The sequence below is a fragment of the Macrotis lagotis genome, chromosome 3 (assembly GCF_037893015.1).
Source record: "Macrotis lagotis isolate mMagLag1 chromosome 3, bilby.v1.9.chrom.fasta, whole genome shotgun sequence".
NCBI classification, from domain to species: Eukaryota; Metazoa; Chordata; class Mammalia; order Peramelemorphia; family Peramelidae; genus Macrotis; species Macrotis lagotis.
Genome location: NC_133660.1, coordinates 83,939,040 through 83,963,741, shown reverse-complemented (window position 1 = coordinate 83,963,741; position 24,702 = coordinate 83,939,040). Strand labels below are relative to the sequence as shown.

At 34.0% G+C, this 24,702-nt stretch overlaps 1 protein-coding gene and 1 long non-coding RNA gene across 2 annotated transcripts in view; one reads left to right on the top strand and one right to left on the bottom strand.

Moving 5' to 3' along the window:
• Window positions 1-24,702, bottom strand: part of GLRA3 (glycine receptor alpha 3) — a 222,710-nt gene that overhangs the window by 98,727 nt on the left and 99,281 nt on the right. The window lies entirely within an intron of this gene.
• The window catches only part of LOC141517676 (uncharacterized), a 48,001-nt gene continuing 23,547 nt past the window's right edge, over window positions 249-24,702 (top strand). The window contains exons 1-2 of the long non-coding RNA XR_012476940.1: window positions 249-410; window positions 13,348-13,404. This is a non-coding gene — a long non-coding RNA (uncharacterized LOC141517676). The remainder of the gene's footprint in view (window positions 411-13,347; window positions 13,405-24,702) is intronic.

The following is a 24,702-nucleotide window of genomic DNA, read 5'->3' as shown; positions in this document are numbered from 1 at the left end:
GGTTATCTAAATCTACTCCAAGTTATGCTGAATTGAATAATAAATTTCAACATATGTTACATATTATTTTCTCCAATGGTAATTAAATTACACATTTTTGCCTTTCTTAATTCATTGAATAATAAGCTACACACACCATAGTTTCTAATTGCTCATTTCTATATTATCCATGAAATATGTTTTTTCACTATTTTTACTTGCTTTTCAATTGAGCAACCAAATTTATTGAGAATATTTCTTCCAGGGACTAGGTGGCACAGTGGATAGAGCACCAACTCTGGAGTCAGGAAGACCTGAGTTCAAATCCAGCCTCAAATACTTAATAATTACCTAGTGGTGTGACCTTGGACAAGTCACTTAACACCACTGCCTTGCAGAAAAAAAAGACAACATTTCTACCAGACAAAAAGGTAATTTCAGGTCAAAATTTTATTTATTATCCCAATTGTTTCACTTGTAATTTGAATTGTTTTCCATTTATTCTCCATGACATTCTTCCTTTTTATAATTAAGTATTCCCAATTACAACAGACCATTGTTCTAATCTCTTCTTTTATGAGTTCCTATGAAGACAGTAATAAGACCTTTTTATGCCAGCCTTCAATCATACCTTCCATTTTTATATTATAAATAAAGCTGCATAGGTAATATTTTCCTCAGTATATTTAAGTAGACTTTAATTCCTCAAGTGTTTAAAACATGTTTTAATGCTACAGTTTGTATTTCCTTCATTATTAATGAAATATCTCATCCAGTCCTAACATAAAAAATTAAAAATGTTTTCATAATCACTGATGGATGACACTGAAATTGTCTAGGATTTCTTCAATGATTATAATGAAAATATAATGAATTCTCATTCATATCCCTAGTATCACTGAAAAATTTGTTTGAAATTTTTCATTGAAATGAAAGGTTGAAAAGATGGAAAAAATGTTTTGAATCATTTTTATGTAAAATGAATAAACACATATGTAATAAAGACATGTGTGTATATTACATATACATTAATAAATTATAGACATACCTATGTGCTGTGTCTATATCTATATCTTTATAAATTCATAGAGACATATATATATATATATATATATATATATATATATGACAATGCAGATGAGAAACAGCATATTATAATAAGGAGAGAACTGACCTCAAAAGCAGAAATATAGTAGTTCAATCCTTCCTTTGTCACATACTAGTTATAGAACCCTGGACAAATCATTTAACCTTTCTGTGTTCTGCTATGGAAGAAGAGATTTCTGTAACAATTACATTAAAGGTCTAATAAAAACAACCACCACAATTACAATCAACCAAACTACAAAACCAAACCAAACCTCAACAAAGTGGTACCATTGACTAGAAGAATGCTTCCAGTGTGTTGCCCTAATTCATTAGCTGGGATTATGGGAGTTTTTGGACAAGAAGTCACAAAAATATTAAAGGTGAGAGGTGTACTGTGTAAAGATGAGAAGTATAGTGTGATAATCTTAATAGGGAGTAGAAGTACCCAAACTGATGAGATCATAGATACTCAATTACTAAAAAAGTTAAAATGCTTCATGCTGGTTTTTTTTTTAGGTTTTTGTAAGGCAAATGGAGTTAAGTGGTTTGGCCAAGGCCACACAGCTAGGTAATTATTAAGTGTCTGAGACTGGATTTGAATCCAGGTACTCTTGACTCCAGGCCCAGTGCTTCATCCACTATGCCACCTAGCTGCCCCTTCATGCTGTTTTTTTAAAATGTCAATTAAATATTTATTAATTATCTTCATTGTGGATACACTGCAATCTATATTGTACAGAGTACAGAATCGTAAATGAGGTATTTAGTTTTACCTGTTGAAAAATTAGATAGGCATTCACACACCAGTTCGAACTGAAATGATTTCTTATATGCCAAACTCTGTCCCTATTATCTCCTTGTAACACCAATAACCCCAAATCCACATAGATACAATTATAAAAGTGAGTTAGGGTGGGAAGAGGAGAAGTTCTAGAAGTAAAATTATTCTTTCTTGGGTTTAGGCAAATATAATTAGCTCTTGGTTTAACTCTTTCAGGAATAGGTCATATGTTCAATCTTTTTTTTTCCAAAGCAGAGACAATTAATAATAGCTGATTCTTTGGGTTTATTTATTGTACTTAATTTTTTTTTATCAATTTTTAGGGTTTTTTGTTGTTTTGCAAGGCAATAGTGTTAAGTGGCTTGCCCAAGACCACACAGATAGGTAATTATTAAGTGTCTGAGGTCAGATTTGAACTCAGGTACTCCAGACTCCAGGGGCTGGTGCTCTTTCCACTGTGCCACCTAGCTGCCCATAATTCTTATCATTTTTAACAAATCATATCTCCATATTTTTTAACTTTGTGATTTTCACACTATGCATTCAAATTAGATCATCACAAAATAACATTTGCAGGCACCCTAAGTAATTCTACTTTTAAAAGCATTTATTGAAACATAATACATGAGACCACACACATAGAAATAGGCACATATTTATTAAAACTAGGAAAATGACAGAGAAGAAATACATACATAAGCATAATTGTAAGCCAGTGAGGTAATAAAGTGATAAAATGTCTGGCTATGTAAAAAAACTTAAAAATAGTCCTGAGTTCCAAATTTCTACTGAAACTAGTCAAATGAAATATGTTTACTTTTATTCTTAATAACGCTTTGAGATAATTGAAGTAGTTGCCTATTATGGAATTATGGAAGCTCTTTAATGTGGTATGTTTGCAACACTAAACACAATGGATGAGGGCTTAGGAAATGAAAGAGCAAAGGATGTCATGGTCTTTTTATTTTGTGCTTTTTTACTTTGGTCACCAATGAAACAAGAATGATCATAGTACAAAACACTGATATAACTCTTGTTCTAAAGAACTGAAATTATAATGCAGACATTTCCATCTCTAAAAATATGAAACTTGATATATCTTTTCTTCCTGTTTTGATGAATATAATTACATAATTTACCCTGTGGCTGATTAGACCTTTTTTTTTAATAAAGACAGGTTTTTTAGTTTGTATTTGCTCAGTCACCAGTAAAAAAATTCGATTATTACATTTTAGGCAAACTAATCACTGAGGCTATTGAATATCCTTACTTTGCAAATATTTCCTTGAATTGTTAAAGACCAAAATGGTAGGGGAGTGGAGCCAAGATGGCAACAGGAGAAGAGCCACTCTTAGGTTCTCTCTCTCTCTCTCTCTCTCTCTCTCTCTCTCTCTCTCTCTCTCTAATATTTCAAAACTTATAAAATAAGGACTCTAACTAAATTTTCTAGAGACAGAACCCACAGAGGGATCCAGTAAGGCAATTCTCCAGTCCAAGGTGAACTGGAAAATAGTGGAAAGGCTCTGTTCCACAGGGTAAGTGGGGCATGCACCAGAGTGAAGCACCTGAGAGCTGTGGCTCATGGCAGTGAGGGCAGTTTCCTGACCTACACCCCGGGGAGCACCTGGCACAACTTGGAAGATGGGGGAGAGCTCTACCAGAGCAAGTGCATGAAGCCCAGCTAGCATCATGGCCCGGGCAGCCCAGATCCAGGAAACAGAAGCAGGCAGAGCCGGTAAGCAGGAGCCCCCAGGCAACTGAACCATAAGTGCTCAGACTAGGTAGGGGAGTGGAGAGAGAGACTTCCAAGTTCTGCCCTCTGTACCTGGAAAGGGACTCTGGGGCTCTGACCACATTCAGATCTTGATCAAAGTCTAGGGCCACCCATAGAACAGCAGGGACCCCTCCACCTCAGCCTGGTGGCAGAGGGGTGCACTTGTGGTCATTCACAGACCAGGAATTAAGACAGAGCCTCACACACAGAGATCCTTGTGGGGGTTGACCCCAAAATACTCAAAAACTCAGGAAGCACCACAAAACCAGGCTGGAGAAATGAGTAAACAGAGAAGAAAGGAGGAACACCATTGAGAAATACATTTCCTATCATCCCAAGAAGTATCAAAATACTCAATCTGAAGATGAGGAAGTACAAGCTCCTGCATCTAAAGACTCCAAGTAAAATGGAAATTAGGTTCAGGCTATGACAGAGCTCAAAAAAGATTTTGAAAATCAAGTGAAGGAGACAGAAGAAAAATTGGGAAAAGAAATGAGAGAGATGCTGGAAAAACATGAAAAAGATGTCAGCAGCTTAGTCAAGGAGATCCAAAAGAATGCTGAAGAAAATAACATGTTAAAATCTAGTTAGGTCAAATGGATAAGACAGTTTAAAAAGTTATTGAGGAAAAGAATGCTTTAAAAAGCAGAATTGGCCAGATGGAAAAAAAGAGATAAGAAAGCTCTCTGAGGAAAACAAATCTTCAGATCTAGAACAGAGTTGAAGGAAGCCGCTGACTTTATGAGATGTCAAGACACAATACTTCAAAACCAAAAGAATGAAAGCTTAGAAGAAAATATGAAATATCTCATTGAAAAAACAATTGATCTGGAAAACAGATTTAGGAAAAATAATTTTAAATATTACTTAGGATACCTGAACGTCATGATCAGGAAAAGAGCCTTGACATCATTTTTAAAGAATTCCTCCAGGAAAATTGCCCATATATCCTAGACTCAGAGGGCAAAATAGAAATTGAGAGAATCCATCAATCTCCCCCAGAAAGAGATCCAACCCCCCCAACCCCCAGTAATGTTATAGCCAAGTTCCAGAACTCCCAAGTCAAAGAGAAAATATTACAAGCAGCCAGAAGGACACAATTCAAATATCGTGGAACTGCAGTCAGGATCACACAGGACTTAGCAGCAACTACATTAAAGGCTTGTAGGGCATGGAATATAATATTCTGGATGGCAAAAGAGCTCGGAATGCAACCAAGAATCAACTACCCAGCAAAACTGAACATCCTCTTCCAGGAAAAAAGATGGACTTTCAATGAACCAAGGGAATTTCAAATGTTCCTGTTAAAATGACCAGTGCTGAGAGTGGAGGAGAAGGGGAAAATATGAGGGACTAAATGATGAACTAAATGTATTCCTGCATAGAAAAATGATACTGATAATACTCATAAGAAACTTCTCATTTAATAGAGCAGGTTGAAGGGGCTTTTATAGATAAAGCACAGGAGAGAGCTGAATTTGAAGATGTAATATATTGTAAAAATGGAGTCAATGCTTAAAAGGGAAATGTAATGAGAGTAAGAGAAAGGAGAGGTGGAATAGGCTAAGATATTTCATATAATAAGATTTTTCTTTATTACAATGAGCTATTGTAATGACATGGAAGGGGGGAAGGCAAGGGGGCTTGAGAGAACATTTGCTCTCATCAGAGGTGGTTCAGGGAGGAAACAACATATATACTCAATGGGGTATAGACATCTAGAGTAAGAAGGAGAGAAGGGGGACAGGGTGAGGGGGGATGTGAGTGATGGAGGAGAGGGTGGACTGTGGGGGAGAGTGGTCAGACATAAAACATATTCTTTTTTACTTCTTGAAAGGGGCTGGGATTAGATGGCCTGTCTGGGACCATAGGGCTGGGTGGTTGCTGTGCCTTAGGGGTGGTATGTGGGCTCAGGGCCTCTTGATGCCAGGATTGGTGATCAGTCTGCGGTGCCACTCAGCTACCCTACAACACATTTAAGAAGAGGGACAGAGTGAAAGGCAAGAGAAAATATAGTATATGGTAGAGGGGAAGTATGAATGGAGGAGTTGTGATCAGCACTGGCAATAGTGGAAAAATATGGAAGTAGCTTTTGTGATGGACTTATCCTAAGGAATGTGATCCACCCATGGCAGAGCTGGTGGTGTTAGAACACAGACTGAAGCACATTTATTATTATTATTATTATTATTATTATTATTATTATTATTATTTTGGGGCATTTTGCAGGGTAGATGGTGTTGGGTGGCTTGTCCAGGGCTGCACAGCTGGGTGATTGTTGTGTATCTGAAGCCAGATTTGGGCCTGGGTGCTCCTGGCTCCAGGGCCAGTGCTCTGTCCATTGTGCCACCTGGCTGCCCTATTATTATTATTGTTATCATTATTATTATCATCATCATCATCATAATCATAATCATCACCATCATCATCATCATCATCATCATTTTATTTTATTTTGGGTTTCTTTTTTAGTTGTTTGCAGGGCAATGGGGTTGCAGTGGCTTGACCAGGGTCACACAGGTGGGTGATTGTTGAGTGTCTGGGGCCAGATTTGAGTTCGGGTACTCTTTACTCCAGGGCCGGTGCTCCATCCACTGTGCCACCTAGCTGCCCCCATTATTATTATTTTTTTAATTCTAATTTTAATTTTTTCTTTCCTTTACTTTATTGCTCATGAGGTTCTATATTTTTTGGGGGGAGAGTGATATTATGTTTACTCTTAAACAAGAATATTTTAGTAATACATAAAAATCATTTGTACAAAAATGAAATGAATATTAATAAAAAATAAAATAAAAAGTCTAGAAAGGTAAGGGGAAAGGGTCTAGGTTTTGAAGGACTTTGCAAAACAGAGGATTTTGTTTTTGATTCTATTGATAATAGAGAGTGACTGGAGCTTATTGAGTATAAAGCTAACATGGTCAGATGTGTGCTTTGTATTTCTAGCACATAGCAATGTGAATAATATATAGTAGGTGCCTAATAAATGTTTATTGATTAAAAAAAGACCAAAAAGGTAAAATGTTTATATTTTATGCTACTCTAAGGAAAGGTAATAAAAGTCTGATTTTAGCGCATATTTGGTTCTGATAGCAAAGGAAGTTCAGCCTGTATTGGCTTCTTTAACAGTCTTTAACACTTTTTATAATTTGGATAGCAGACCAGAAAAAGCTGAGCCAAACTCATTAGGAAAGGGCAATATCCATCTATGTCAGAGGCATCTGGAAAGAATTTAAAGGAGTATTATTCTAGTTCAATTGACTAACTTAGAAAAGTCTTAGTATAGGAAGTCACTTTATAATTCTACATTGTTTTCTGAACTTTCTTAATTTTAGGGCCCAATATGGTGGAAGTAGGTACTTAGAAATACAAGTTACAGACAAGTGGAGGATCAGAAATTTGTATTTCAGTCATCAAAGTCAATGTTCTTCCTAGTGTGCATTTCTGAAATACTACAGAATTGCAGAATTAGAAAGTATCTAAGACCATTAACTCTAATTCATCTCTAAATAGAAACTCCTCTGCAAGGTCAGATCATAGATTGAGAACTAGAAGGGATGCTAGAGAAAATTTTTCAAAGGACATCAGGGTGTAGTGAATAGAATGTAGGATTTAAGCTAAATAACTGAGCTCAAATTCTGCATCAGACACTTTTTAGCTAGGTGATCTAGGGAAATAATGACAAGGGTAATAGTAACAATAATTACAATTACAATAATTACAACTATGTGACTCTTAGGCAGTCTTAACCTTTCTAGGTCTCAGTCTTCTCATTTATAAAGTGACGGGGTTGGATTTAATGATTTCTAAGGTCCCTTCCAGTTCCTCAGTCTGTCATTTTATGATCCTAGCATATAATTTAACTTCCTTATTCCACAGATGGGGAAAGAAAATCTCAGAGATTCTTAGTGACTTGCCCCAAATGGAATAGGAAAAAGAAAGTGGCAGAACTGAGAGTTGAACTAAGGTTCTCTGGTCTCATAGTCTCTGTCCTTTCTCCTGTACTATATAATATTAATAACTTTCTTTGCCTGAAGACATCTAGTTGGGGGGAGGGGGGCTTGAAACCTATTGCCTCCTAAGGGAGTCAATTCCTTTGAATAGTTCTAATACAATGGATGATAGGATCACAGATGTAAAACTAGGGATTTTAGGGGGGTCTTCTAATCCAATTCTTTCATTTTTATAATTAAGGAAACTAGAGAACTAAGGCACGATCCGATCACACAGTCAATAGACGAAAAAGCCCAACATTCATTCAGACTAAGGTCTTCTGATTCCAGATTCAGCCTTTTTGATTTTCCTCACCTCAAACCTACATCTTTACAATCCATTCATTGTTTCTAATTCTAGCCTCTGAGACCAATCAGCACAATTTTAACTCATTATCACTGGGAAAGAAGCATTTAGTAAAAGAGATCTCTTTTATTACATTCATCAATATGGTGTTTGCTAGAAGAGGAATTGCAAAATATTATGAAAACAACATGTAAAATAATATGCCACGAAAAAAATAACTAAACTGCTCTTTTTTGTCTGATTCAGGTAACTTAATTATTTAGAAAAAGAACTGAAGAAATAATTTAAGAGATACACTTATCTCCTATTATCATAGGTAGGGCATTTTCTAAGAATATGAAGAGAATATCTTTATAGATTTTTATTTTTTTTCCGTCTAGGGGAAGGAGAGTAGCAGCAGTGTTCTCAGCAATATACTATTCCTATTCTGACAAATACAATGTAAGAAAGGAAAAGAGCAAAGTCTGGGCAGAGCAGGGTGTGAGATGATTGATTCTCCTCTCACTAACAACCCCTCATGGTTAGTACCAGTGCCAGTATAACTGAATCCAATTTTATCCTCCTAAAGAACACAGCAATTTTAAAGTTTGTTAGCAATACTTAAGTATGACTCTTGCAGTGTAAAGACTAGATAAACAAATGTACATTCATGTACTCTCACACTGAGGAACAGTTTTCAAACAAAGGTAGGAAAGGGGGGAAGATGAAATACAATTTGTTTACATTTTTAAATGCAATTCATATTTTTAATGTCTCAATATATTCAATAATTATGGTTTTCATCACAAAACTGACACTCTACAAATGGACAAATGACTTAATATCTGTGTCTACATAAGAAATGACCAAGAGTGAATAGCTTTGGAGGACAAAAAGACAGTGTTTAATGCTTTTATTAAAGGTTATTTTCAGAGAGAGAATTTGAAGAGTAAGGACCCAAAAGATTGCTCAGAGCAGAAAATTGTTCAAAATGAATCAAGACTTTTGATGTATTTATGTGAGAGTTGAATAGTTAGTATTCGCAAAGACAGTCAATTTACCATTCATAAGCTCCTAGTATTACCCTCTAAAATAAAACTGGTATTTTTTTTTACACATTACATTTTGATGTGAACATTTCTTATGATCAAATAACCACCATTAGAGCTAAGATACTGCAAAATTCAACCAGAAGAGGTAGAGTACTAGGTAGAAAAGGAGGACAAAGCTCCTTTCCATCTTGGACTTTTGTATTAGGGAAGTCAAACATTGTCTAATATGTGTATAGCAGTGAAGGCAAGAAGTATATACCATATCCAGGACACGTAACATAGCCATTAGTGAACAGAGAGGAAACTGATTCTGGGAAGGCTACATGAAAATGGAGGATCAGGGTAGGGAAGCACAAAAGCACCTCTAAGTATTTATCTGGAAACTTCCATTTTTAACAGATGACTCTTCCTTGCTAGATACTAAATTCTGTTATTTCTATCCTGATGAAGGACTAAAGCACTGTATTAGTTTTTGAGGAGACCATAATTTATATAATCATATCATCAAGGAACTTAGACTGTGGTTCAGGATTTAAAGGTCAGTATTTGAAGCAGAGAAAAAAATTGAAAATTAGGCTTTTATGGGAGAATCATCAGGAATTCTGATGAAATATCAACATGACCATAGCAAAATAATTTTAGAGCAGGAGGAATGACTTATAAGTGGCATTGAATCAATATTATTAGGTTCCCTGGCATTAAAAGAGTTTCTACACTGGAGAGAATAAATTTGAACCAATGTTTCAGTCATGTCAAATTTTTTCTATTTCCTTTGAGAAATGGTTAATAAGGAATTTGACTCCCTAATTTCTAAGGTCTCCAAATAATTTTAGGATATTTTAACTGAAGGTCAGAGACCGTTCAGTTGGATGATACTCCACAAAAGAGAGATTTTTATCAGAAATCTATACTGGTACCTATTTGATAACTTTCAGGTAAATTATGAGAACAAGTCATAAGATTCATTTTTTTATTTTAAAAATGTAAAAACCAGAAAAGTTATAGTGAAATCTGTAAAAGGCAAAACCCCTGAATTATATATATATATATATATATATATATAATTTTTATGTATATATATTTGTATATGTATATATAAATACACGCATACACACATACATATTATATATATATATATATATATACATCAGAAAAGTAATATTTTACACAACATTTGCTGACAAAATATCTACTATGACATAGCAGCTGGGGTAAAAGTTACCAGGGAATCTCATAGTATTGTTTCAGCATTATTCATATTCATTCTGAGTGAGATGAAGTTATTTTGTTTATGTATATATATTATTTATATATACACATATACATACATAGCTATATATTCTCATATTATATATAGTTATATAGGATGTATATGTGTACATATATAATATATGCATATCACATCTATTATATATATTATGCACCCACATGACAGGTGCCTTAATATATGATGGTATCTTTTATCTTGTTACCTTCCTTAATACTGTGACAACGAAGCCCAAGTAAGATATTGTTGCCTTTAGTTGAATAAGAAACATTTCTAGAACCTGGCAATTAAAGCAAATGTCTTTATTAGGCATTTAAGTGATTACTATCTTCCAGACACTGCCCTAAACACTGGGTACACAAAGGCAGGAAAATGTCTCTCTTCAAGAAGCTCACATTTTACTGAAGTGCAACAACATACAAACTATTCAGCTAGTATAAATTATGTCCAAAGTCAGTATAAAGTATATGTGAAAAACAGAGAGGTGAGTCTAGAGAGGAGTATATGAGTCTACCTGTGACTTTGTCAAAAATGGAAATATGTCCAGAAAGCAGTGAGTAGAATTTAAAGAAACAAATATAACTAGATAATGACCTGGTGATACAATTGCCAAGAGTTTTCAAATTTGCAGTACTCTACAGTCATCTCAAAGATTCCTGAAGAACTGGCCAAAGTCGGTGCTGGGTGATATAACCATGACCCTATGAGTATTAATATTCCTTGCTACAGACTTAAGTTACAAACAGGCTATAATTTAGGGTTACCTGGGGATAACCTGGTTCAACTAGAATAGAACTAGAATATCGATGAGGCAAATGCAATGCTTTGAATTATACTTAAATAACAATTATAACCTGAAAAAATTTCCTATTTTGAAGATAATGAATAATTGCTTCCAGAGGCTCTGACTTCAACATTGTATGAGAACTGGTAGATAAAACTCAGTGAACACACAGCTATACTTACACACAGATATAACTTAAGCAATTACCAAAAGTGCCAGAAATTTCATTCTATTTCCGCTTGAGAAAGTAATATCTTCAGACATTATTGACTATAAATCAGGGACTGATAAACTTTGGTCCAAGGCCAAAGTGAGTTTGCCACCTCCCTTTTTTCCCCACTAAGGCTTAAAGAAGGCATCTTTTTGGGAAAACCATGCTATCTCCTGTTCATCTTTCCCAGGCCTATCTCCCTTGCACTATTCTCCCCACTCTAGCTGACCCAGTAGACCCGGTAAGATGTCTGTAGCTTTAAGGGAGGTTTCCCTTCCCCATTGTAGTACACCTTCACTGAGTAATGGGGCTGGGCAGCTTAGGTTTGTGGAGACAGAAAGTCTAACCCAAAGGGCCATATTCCCCTGGAGGAATTCCTTTGTGGGGATCTCCCGAGTTTCCAGGAAAGAACAAGGGCAAGGACAGTATCCTGGAGAAGCTTCCCTTCCCTGCTACAGGCCTGGAGGGGACCCAGAAAGGAGGTGCTGCCTTCTTGGGATGAGAGGGGCCCAGCTCATCTGGCAGATGCCACCTTTTTTTTGATGTTCAGTAGCTGACTGTTTTTAAAAATATTTTTAAATGCAATCCAACTTTATTTTCAAATGTCAAAAAACTATTTTAAAATCATAGATTACAAAATCACACAGCAGGATCTATCCTTGCCATAGTTTGCTGAACCCTAGCTTAGAAGTTATACACTAATCAGAATTTTCTAAGGCTGCTGATATGCTCCAAGGGGAAGAAAAAATAGAAATTTAAATTTCAGCATTTCATTCATGCTGTCTAATTTTGAATACTCAGTGATACTTATTTCTAAGGAAAGAAATATTCTTAGTGGAAAGAAAGTCCTAATTTTTGAAAGACTATTACATCACAGTCCTCTAATGATAAGATTTTAGCTGTTCTGTATGAGGCTATTTTATGTTTACTACATATATATTTTCTACATAGTAAACTTCAATCTTCTATTTTTGTCCACTGTTACCAGGTCACAAGACTTATTCTGAGGGCAGCCAGGTAACACAGTGAATAGAGCACTGGCCCTGGAGTCAGGAGTACCTGAGTTCAAATCCGGCCTCAGATACTTAATAATTACCTAGCTGTGTGGCTTTGGGCAAGCCACTTAACCCCATTGCCTTGAAAAAAAAAAACCTAAAAAAACCCCCAAGACTTATTCTGCCTTATATAAAGCTTCTCATCCTAAAACGCTGCACAGAAAGGTGAACTAACTTTCCCAGGGTCATATAATGAGTCAGTACAGATCCAAGAATAGATTACAGGGTTTGTGTTTCCCATGTGTTAACTGTAGCTATGGATTGTGAACTGCATACAATTCTCAAGACCCAATCAATTCCCTGGCTACTTTCAAACTTGAGAATACCATGACAATGAGGCTCATTAAACAGTAGAAAAAAAATCTTTGGGAAAAAGTTGTTGAACAATCTCACTTATTTAAGTTCTTTTAAAAATAGAACATATGCTTCCTTTTTTTACAGAAGTTTTCTTTAGGAACAGGGTAATAAAGGAAATGATCATACAACTCTATAATTTTAATGAACCAAAAGAATATGTGTATTTTAAAATAGTGATTACAGTGTTTTAGATTTTATGAACCACATTCTATATATTTTGACCCAATGTTTGATCCAACAACCTGGGAGGTAGATAATATTCTCTATAATTTACATTTAAGGAAATGGGTATCATATACAGGTTCAGTTCTTCTTGACTTCAAGTCCATCACTTTATATCTAATAATTATAATCACAGGCCCTGGAAGGGATCCTCATAATGTGACCTCTTCATTTTACATATGAGGGAACTGATGATCTGGGAGGTTAAGCAGCTTGTCTGAAGGTCACAGAGGTTATAGAATCCAGGTCATTTGAGTTCAGGGTCAGTGTTGATTTCTCTGTGCAGTAATTTACAAAAGTCTTTATGGTTAGCAAAACACTATAGATATATAATATATATATGCATTATGTACACATATATGTGAATATATACACATAGGTACATGTAAATATTTAGATATGTTTATATGAATATATATGTGTAAATAAAATCTCATTTAAATATCACAACATTCAAGGGAAGTATATTTAATAGTTATATTTTCCTTTATTTTACAGATGAGAAAACTGAGACTTTGGTTAAGTGACTTGCCCAGGACCAACAGTTAGATTCTGGTAACAGTATTTATCAATTACCTTAGATTGTCTAAGTGCATATCTATCTCTATCTATCTATGTCTGTCTGTCTATCTATCTATCTATCAACAGTGTGAAATAGTAGATTGAAGCCACTCATATTAAAAAGTAAATTTCATGTTGTAGGAGACTTGAAGGAAAGGCTACATGTTTTTCATTCTAGAACTGTTTGGGGGATCTGATTAATTTGTAAAATAGGGTGTCAAATGAATAAAACTAGGAGTGTGAAAGAATATATATATATATGTATATATGTGTATGTATGTATATATATGCATATATATATGCATACACACACACACACAGAATGAATTCATCTAAAATGGAAAACAACCAAATGCCACTGGTAAATATTGGGATGGTGCTGAAATAAGCCTAAATACTTACCAGCTTGGAAATTTGAAGATAAAATTTAAAAGTTAAGGATAACCAAAAAAGAATGAGTTAACAGCCTAAATTTCAAGGGAGTCCCTCTGATCACAAGTTCAGACATCAATCTTGATTAATAACTAGGCCCACAAAATTTGTATTATCCCCTGATCCCTACTGTTGACAGGTCCTTTCTCCTCTATGTTCAAACCCTAATATTCTATAGATATTTTCTAAGAGCTAATTCATTCTGAGGGCACTAACAATTATGGATTTCTATGCCAAGTCAAGGGACAGTAAGGTGGCCCAGTGGATAGAGCACTTTGCCTAGAATCTGGAAGTTCACAGGTAGTTTCATATACTTACTAGTTATGTGACTCTAGGCAAGTCACTCAACCCTGTTTGTCTTAGTTTCTGCATCTGTAAAATGAAATGAAGAAGGAATGGTAACCATTCCAGGATCTTTGTCAAGAAAGCCACCAAAATGAGATAATAAAAAATCAGGCATGATCAAAGTAACTGAACAACAACTGAACAATGAAAGTTCAATAAAAGTATCTTCTGTCTCATTTTTATATTGAAGGATTCTGCTCATCATAACAATTTGATTTAAGATATAGGAAATCAGACTCAACCAGGTGATTAAAATATTATAATAGCATAGTAAAAGGATATACCTTTTTTCAGGAATACCTGGGTTCAATTCTTGTTTCTGACCATGAGCAAACTGTTTAAACTTTCAGGGCCTTAGATATCTCTCTAAGACCATAAGTTACAGATATGTTACCAATGTATGTTGGTGGAGAGAACGTCTACATAGATCTCCCTATACTGATAAAAATTGCAGGTCTAGTCTGGTATGAAAAGGGGTAAATCCTTGATTGAGGAGGAAAATATTTTATGGCCTTTTTATAAGAAATATTTTGGGCCATATGAATTATAGCTCATTAATATTGTTCTATGGTGTCAGGTATATATACCACAAAAAGACAGAAATCCTTACTCCTAAGCTAAGATATTCTAGGCATCTTGCAGAATCGTTCAGTCTCTCTCTCTCTCTCTTCCACCCCTTCTTAAATTAAGAACACAGTGAGGTTTATTATTGGTTTTGTTCAAATCAAAAAGCTGCCTGTGGCTGTATAAGCTCAATTGAAGAGAAAATTGCTTCTTCCCTACTTTTTCCAGATGAATTCCCAAAGTACTAAACTCCCAGTATCCATAGGCATTTTCAATGGTAAAGAAAGAATGCTCTTTTCATATATACTGTCTCAGTCACAGGACTATTTAATTTGTTTGTGAGTTTCTGTGTCTTTGCAAGAGCCCTTGGGATATTTTGTTTTTGTGTTTGACATTATCTGAGGTACACCTCAAAAGCATTCTATGAACAATGTTATGGCAGCCCCAATGAAGTCACCAAAACTGTCAGCCTTCGTCTTTAACTATTCCTTATTAATTTGTCAGTGGCACAGTTGAAGAGAGACATGTTGCATTTTCAATTGATTGCTGAATAATTAACATTAATTGATATGCTAAATTCATGGCTGAGTAACAATTTCTGACAAATGACAATCATCTTGGAGAATACACATTCTTGGTTCTTGGCACTCTCCTCTCCTTCAGGGTCTGTTAGCTTTTAGGGTTGGCATTCCAATTTGGAATATTTCTCACACAACAATGTTTTGAATATGGCAAAATTCCTTCTAAACAAACATCAAGGCAAACTATATAGTGAAAGAACGACAGTTCTGTATCTTAGCAGAGGGTTCACTAAAACAAAACTTGATGGAAATGTTTCAGTGAACTCTACATGAACAATTCTTGGGGAAAATATGTACTGTTTCCAGTCTCTGTCCATGTGGCAATCATTTTAACAAAAGGGCATGAGTTTGTGTTCTTTGAGTGAATTTCATTAGTTTAATAACATTGTTTTGAAAAGTTTAAAGGATTCATCAGATTGTCAAGGAATCGAAGACTCAGAAACAGGTGAGAATTCTTGCCTCAAGTCTAGAATATAGTCTTGGTATTTTGGGGGGTGGGGAGAGGAAGGGAGTGGTCAGGATCTGTAATTTCATTCATTCAGGGAGCTACCAACAGGTAATGCTCAATGCAAATTAGTATCTGATTTTCAATTATCCCCTCAAGAGACTTTTCTGGGGACATTGAGAGTATAAATAATATGTTTAAGATCATGCCAGTATATATTACAGAAAGATCAAAACCCCAGGATTTCTTTACAATACTCTGTAAACTACTCCAAGGTACCTCTCAGACACTCAAATGGATTAATAAATACTAGTTGATTTCTAAGAGAGAGAGGTACTTTTTAATTGTCTGAATGTGTGGATAGAAAAGTTAAGGCAGAAGTAAAATCAAATAACCAACAGGGAGAATTTTAAGCCTAAGAATGTTAAGTTGGGTTACAGCATCCTGTTTCCCAGAAATTATTTTCCTGTCATTTACATCACATGACCTCAGTCACAGAGGCTACTAAAGGTAAGCAGAGGAGAACTTGACAGCTGGGGAAGATATTTTTGCTTTAAGCCATGCCCTCAAGATAATGTTATCTTTCAAAGTTTTTCATTTCCCATTTCAAAATCCCCCACATCTCAATTTTCAAGTCATCTAGACAAACTAAAAAGCCATGTGGGAATATCCATGAACAAGTGAAAGAAAAGGAAAGGAACATAGGTGTGCTATTTTCAAGACCCCTTTATCTTTCCTGGACTGAGTTTGAAACACTTTCTCCTTTGGTGCATTCTAGGAAAATTGGACTATTAATCATCCTCCAAACACATTTGCTTTGGTGCCTTTTCTCAGGGAATGAAATACTCTCTTCCTCTTTCCTGCTGCTGAAACACTGTCCTTCAAGCCCCAGTTCCCTTGACAATGACTTCATGATCTGTGCTCTAAAACTCTTAGCAAAACTTCATTTATTCATTCCCTTCAACTCTTCCAGCACTTTAATAGTATTTCTTATATGTAATTATAGTCAAATTTGTTTTCTTTTTTATACATCATAGTAGATATGTAATACTTCTTGTTGAATGACTGATTGCCTATATTTTATCTCCTTATTAAGATTATAAAATACTTGATGGCAGATACCATGTTTTCCTTATCTCAGCATCTTCTTCATAATATACATACAACAAATACTACTTAAATATGTGCTTGTTCATGCAGTGAACATATCCATCACTCCTGCTCTAAAAATAGAATTCCTGTTGTAGTACTCTTAAAGGATAGAAACTATACTTGTGGTTTTACTGATAGAAAAAACCCTGGAAGAGGAAACTCTCTACCAAAGTTGATTAACATATATTCTGTAATTTACAGTTTTAGAAGGGTGGATGGGGTCTCTATGGTCTTTGTGACCTGCCTAGAGTCACATAACTAGTATGTATTCAGTGCTGATCTAGGTCATTCTGATTCTAAGATCTTTTCTCTAAATGCTCTGTCATATGCTCTCATTGTACACTAAATCAATGACAAATAGATCCTAATAGCAGATCCAGGCTTAATCTCAGGTGCTCAAAATTAAAAGTTTAGACATTACAAATACTAACAAGATTTTTGTTTTTATTTAATGCTTTAAATGAAAAAGAAAAATGAGACAGTAAGATATTTTCCCCCACAAGAATGATCTTAACCCTCAAAACCTGGTGGCATGTTTTCTGATCTCCCTGAAAAGAAATAAGATGACATCTCACTTCACCATGGATCATTTTAGATGTTGGTTGTACCTAATGGTGAAAGAGTGTGGATTTTCTATAATATCACACTCACTAATTTTACTGAAATATGAAAAATTGATCCTAAAGGATCCAGCTTATGTCAGAGAGAGCCATACACTAATTGTTTAATATTTAAATCAGGGTTCTGAAAACAAATTCAAATACCTTTATTAGGTGCCTATTGTAGACACTCTTGTAAGGGATGAGTATGCAAATACAAAAAGGAAGACATATTTTGACCTCAAGGATCATATATTCCAATATGGAGATACAACATGTTAAAACAAAATTAACCATAGAATATTTATTCCCTGCTTCCCTCCCCCTAATCCCTATATAAAAAACAAAACAAAAACAAACATGAGATACTGATTATTAGGTGAATCAGACAAGACTTCTTGAAGGAGTTGCTTCTTAAGTTAGAACTTGAAGGGCTTTATAGACCTAAGGAGACACTATAGACATTTGGGATAGCTTATTCAAAGGTATAGAATGTCATCTATGAGGAAGAGTAAGAAGGCATGTCTGATTAGACTCAGACCATTAGTGCATAGAATATATAAAGAATAATGTGCAATCAGTATAGAAAGATATGTTGGAGCTAAATTATGAGAGGTTTCAAATGTCAAAGAGAAAAGTCTACATTTTAACCTTCTGACAATGAGGAGTTACTGTGAAGCTTCCTGAGCAGAGTTATCACAGGGTCAAATAATCAAGTAATTAATAGCATTTATTAAGAACTTAGTATATACCAGGCACCATGTTAAATTCTTTAATGAGATATAAAAGCACATACTCTTGACTACTGACATTAGATACAGTTATAACATTATTATGAGACTCATTTGACTCTTGGACTAATTACCCTTTTCACTTTTAATGGCAGAATAAACCTCCCTTATTCTAAATAATTCTCAGGCTATTTTATGAACTATGTCAAAAATATCTAATTTACTGATCCTGAAGTACTTTCAGTAGAAACACTATCTTAGCATCTAATACATCTATTTTTACACCAATGTGGAATTAATAGCATGTGAATTTTATGCCCCCATAAATATCTGAACTGGATCCCAGTAGACTGGGGCATCAGGTCTGTCTGGCTGGATGTGTGAGCTTGGGGAAATCACTTTGCTTTCTGAATCTTTAGTCACTTTAGCTACAAAACTGAAGGGCTTAAAGTCTTTTCCAGTTCTAATAAACTACAAATCTGTTTCTTAATTTGAACAAAAGAAGTCAGTGTAGCTGAGCAGTTAGCCTATGTCAAATGTGACTTCATTCAGTGAAGGAGTCTAGTTCAGAGTTACTTCAGTGATCCAGGATTAGAAAAGCCAGGGCATATCAGGAAATGGAATGAGGATGAAAGTACAAAGACTATCACTAGATGGTCATTTGGGGTATGATTATATGCTAGCCTGGGTTTTGTCTGCTTTAGTATGAGTCATTACCAAGGATCAATCTGGAGGAAAAATAAGTTACAAGAGTTCTATTAAAGAATACTGGATATGAAAGAAGAAAGTTTTATAATCTGGAATCATTTATATACTACTTTTTTTGGATGTATTCCTTTGTAAACTTGAACCATTGGAAAGATCTTAAGCAGGAGTATTACACTTTAGTCTTGTTCATATATTTGATATATTGAACTTAATCATGTTTCAGAGGGAAAAAAGTCTATGATGATGATTAAGACAGCAGGGGAAAGACCTTTAAGTAAAATCTAAAGGAAGAAACATTTTACTTGAAATTGAGAAAGTATTATGACATATAATGATGAGGCATAAAATGAGTAGTTGAAGACTTCTCTATTTTTATGCTAACAGTAATAACGGTAATAATGATAATACCTGCCATTTGCATAGGGCTTTAAAATTATATTGTTTGATCTTTACAGAGTCTTGTGTGGTAGGCAATACATAGATAAGGTAATAGCTTTTTTATGGATGAGGAAAATGAGGTTCAGAAAAGTCAGTTGATTAGACTGGAAGCTATTAAATGTAAGAGACATGATATAAAAAAATGGTATTTATATCCCAAACCAGTTCCATTTTCTCTATATTATATTGAATCTTCCAAAAGAAAGAAGAGGAATGTATAATGAATACAGTGTAGAAAGTACTTGAATTATTTTCTGTAAAGAGGGTTTTTGTGTGTTTTTTTAAAATTTATTTGTTCACATAAATACTCTAAGACAGGAGTTTTTAACCTGAAGACCATGGATATATATATATATATATATATATATATATATATATATATATATATATATATATATATATATATCAGGAAGCCCATAAATTTACATGGGAAAACATTTCTTTATTTATTTCTAATTTTATATTATTGCAAAGTAATTTGTTTCCTTTATAATCCTATGCATTTCATTTTATACAGTTCAAAAATTATTCTGTCAAGGGATCCATGATGCAAACAAAAAGTATTAAGAACCTCTGGTTTGGTAAAACTGAAATCCTGTTTAACATAAGGTAATAGATTAAACAACTTTTTGATTCCTTCCCATTCTAAAGGACAAGAGATTTGTTTGATGTATTTTATATATTTTATCCTGTTGATTTCTATATACTAACAGTAAATAAATAAATTAGTTACTTTCAAGAGAGCCAGAGGATCTTACTAAAGATATATAGGTAATTATTTAAATAATCCCTGTCAAATACATTGGAAACCTATCAGTTTTCTTCTCATGTGAATGAAAAGCCCTTGACTTGGGTCCTACTCTAATCCTTATTATGATATGAAGGTGTTACTTGGCTCTGGATAGTTATTTTAGCAGGGTAAAAAGTGTCTTATTCACATGTTTATATCACACTTGATTCCTTGATAAATGCAACTGATGAGGAAATTGTTCAAAGACTCTCTCATTATTAGTTTCAAGCAAAGCTATATGCTTTTCAAATATGTTCATTGTCATAGATCCTCTGGAGGTTCCTATGGTCTTTTCATGGGCCAAAAAGAGAGGAACGGATACCAAAGTCTGCTGATGTAACTTTTTTCCCAATGATATTTTATTTTAATTTTCCAATTACATGTTATGAAAGTTTCTCAATATTTACCCCTATAAATTGTATATTTATAAGTTACAAAATTTCCTTCCACCCTCCCCAGAATGGCAAACAGACTGGTGAATATATTTGTATTTAACAAGTAGACAGATTAATCATTTTCTGTATGAGGAATTAGGAGTCAGTGAAAAGAAAGAAAATCATGAGATAGAAAGGAAAAAAATAAGATAAATTTTAAAAGGGTGAAAGCTGTGTTCATCCAGGTTCTGTTGATTTTTTTTTTGTTTTGCTCTGTTGTCCTCCTCTGGATGTGGATTGTATTGTCCAAGTCAGGTCTCCCAGGGTTGACATAGCTCTTTGAACTGCTGAGAGGAGCTACATCCATCAAGGTTGTTCAATTCACAATATTGTTTTTAATGGGTACAATGTTCTCTTGGTTCTACTCCCTTCACTAGCATCAGCTGCTGTAATTCATTCCATGCTTCTCTAGAGTTCAATTATTCATGGTTTCTTATAGAACAATAGTACTCCATAACATTCATATACCATTACTTATTCAGTCATTCCCCAAATTGTGACCATCTCTTCAATTTCTAATTCTTTACCAGTACAACAAGGACTGCTATGAATATTTTGGAACATGTGGGACTTTTACCATTTTTTCTGATTTCTTCTGGATATGGGAATAGTATTGGTGTTGCTGGGTCAAAGGGTATGATTAGTTTTATTACTTTTGGGGCATAGTTCCATATTGCTTTCCAGTACATTTTTTATTTTCCCTTTTTTGACCTCTTAGTCAATCTGATAAGGTGTGAGGTGGTACTTAATAGTTATTTTAGTTTTCATTTCTCTAATAGTAATGATTTGGGGCATTTGATTTGTTCATTTGAAAACTGCTTGTTCATATTCTTTGACCATTTATCAATTGGGGAATGTCTTGGAACCTTATAAATTTGAATCAATTTTCTATATGTTTTAGAAATGAGACTTCTTGCAGGCTCATTTTATCAGAAGCCCTAGCAGTGAAAATTGTTTCCTGATTTCCTTCTAATCTTGGCAGCATTGGTTTTATTAGTGGAAAACCTTTAAAAATATATAGTCAAAATCATCCATTTTGCAATTCATAATGTACTCTATTTCTTGTTTGCTCATGAATTTCTCCTCCTTCCATAGATCCAACAGATAAAGTATTTCTGGATCTGTTAATCAGTCTATGGTTTCACCTTTTATGACTAAATCCTGTACCTATTTTGACCTTATTTTGTCATAGGGTGTGAGATATTGGTCTAAGTCTAGATACTGTCATATTATTTTCCATTCCCCCCCCAAATTTTTGTCAAATAGTGAGTTCTTATCACAGAAACTATTGTTTTTGAGTTTGTCAAACAATAGATTACTATAGTTATTTACTACTGTTTCTTTTGAACCTATCCTAATTCACTGGTCCATTTCTATTGATGAATGCCACTTCATATTATGGTTTTGTATCTGGTACAGCTAGTCCACCTTCCTTTATCTTTCGTTTCATCATTTTCCTTGATAATTAGTTCATTAGTCATTTGTCATTTCCTTGACCTTTAGTTGTTCCAGATGAATTTTGTTACTATTTTTTCTTGCTCAGTAAACTAGTCATTTAGTAGTTTGCTGTGACACTGAATAAGTAATTTAATTTGGGTAGAATTGTCATTTTTATTATATTAGCTCTGTCTAACCATGAACAATTATCATTTTGCCAGTTATTTAGATTTGGTTTTCTTTATGTGAAAAGTGCTTTGTAATTGTTTTCATACAGTTTCTGGGCTTGCCTTGGGAGGTAGATTCCCAAGTATTTAAAGTTGTCTGTAGTTACTTAAAATGGAATTTCTCTTTCTATCTCCTGTTCTTGGGCTTTGTTGTTCATATATAAAAATGCTGATGATTTATGTGGATTTATTCTGTATTCTGTTACTTTGCTTAATTTAATTGTTTCAGTAATTTTAGATGATTTTCTCAAACTTTCCATATAATCTGAAAAGAATGAAAGTTTTGCTTCCTTGTTGCCCATTCTAATTTCTTCTTTTTCTTTTCTAATTGCTAAAGTTAACATTTCTAATACTATATTGAATAGCAATGGTAATAATGGGCATACTCATAATTTGGAAGTGTTCTTTGTTTATTCCCATTGCATATGTGATTTGTTGATGAGTTTAGATAGCTACTGCTTATTAATTTTAAGGAAAACTTCATTTTTTTCCTATAGCCTCTACTGTTTTTAATAGGAATGGATATTGTATTTTATCAAAGTCTTTTTTTTAGCATCATTTAATCCTATGATTTCTGTTGGTTTTTTATTGTTATGTTCAATTATATTTAGTGTTTTCCTAATATTGAACCATCCCTGCCTACCTGGTATAAATATTACCTGATCATAGTGTGTTATCCTAGCAATACTCTTTGCTAAAATTTTATTTAAGATTTTTGCTTTCAATGTTCATTAGGGAGCTTGGTCTATAATTTTCTTTGCCTGTTTTGGATCTTGCTGGTTTAGGTATCAGCACCATATTGATGTCATAAAAGGAATTTGGCAGAACGTCTTCTCCCATTTTAAAAAAAATAGTTTTTGTAGAATTGGAATTAATTGTTCCTTAAATCTTTGGTAAATTTCACTTGTACATCCATATGGACCTGGAGACTTTTTCTTGGGAGTTTATTGATAGTTATTTCACTTTTTTTCTGAAATGGGATAATCTAAATATTTTATTTCCTCTCTTTCTTTCTTTCTTTCTTTCTTTCTTTCTTTCTTTCTTTCTTTCTTTCTTTCTTTCTTGTTTAGGTTTTTTACAAGGCAAATGGGGTTAAGTGGCTTTCCCAAAGCCACACAACTAGGTAATTATTAAGTGTCTGAGACGGTATTTGAACCCAAGTACTCTTGACTCCAGGGCCAGTGCTTTATCCACTACACCACCTAGCTGCCCCAGTTTCTTCTTTTCTTATTCTGGGCAGTTTGTGTTTTTTAAAGTTTTATCCATTTCACTCAGGTTATCAAGTTTATTGACATTCCATTGGGTAAATTAGTTCTGAATTATCTATTTCCCTCCTCATTGGTAGTGAGTTTACCCTTTTTGTTTTTGATAATAGTAATTTTGTATTCTTTCTTTATTATAAATCAGATTAACCAAAGATTTGTCTATTTTATTGGATTTTTAATAAAACCATCTTAGTTTTATTTATAAGAGCAATGATTCTCTTGCTTTCAATTTTATTAACCTTACCTTTGATTTTCATAATTTCTAATTCAGTATTTAATTGGGGATCCTTAATTTGTTCTTTTCCTAGCATTTTTAGTTTCATGTACAGTTCATTGATCTCTTTATTTTATTCATCTAAGCATCTTTCAAATATAAAATTTCCCCTAAAAACTGCTTTGAGTTCATCCCACAAATTTTGATGTGATGTCTCATCATCTTTATTTTCTTGGATGAACTGAGTGATAATTTCTATGACTTGTTATTTAATCTGCTCATTCTTTAACATTAGGTTATTTAGCTTCCAATTAATTTTTTGTTCATCTCTCCATGGTCCTTCATGACATCATTTTTTTGTATCACCAAATGAAAAGTATGCATTTATTATTTCTGCATTTGATTAGATGGCTTATATGCCCTAGGACAGGGTCATTTTTAGTATATGTGCCATGTACCACATTGAAAAATGTATATTCTTTTCTAGCTTCATTCAGTTTTCTCCATAGTTCTATTATATCTAAGTTTTTAAAGATTTTATTCATATTCTTAACTTCCTTCTTGTTTATTTTGTGTTTAGATTTACTAGTTCTGAGAGAGGGTGTTTGAGGTCCCCCATTATAGTTTTGCTGTCTAATTCATTCAACTTTTCCTCTAAGAAACTGGATGCTCTACCACTAGGGGCATATATATTTAATAATTTTAAATCTATGGTACCTTAGGAAAAAGTTGTAGTTTCCTTCCTTATCTTCCTTATCTATTATTGCTTTTGCTTTGACTGAGATCAGGATTGCCACTCCTGATATTTTACTTCCACCAAAGCATAATGTATTTTGCTTTAGCCTTTTACCTTTACCCTGTGTCTATCTCTCTCTGCTTCATATATATTTCTTATTAACAACATATTGCAGGGTTATGGTTTTTAAGGCA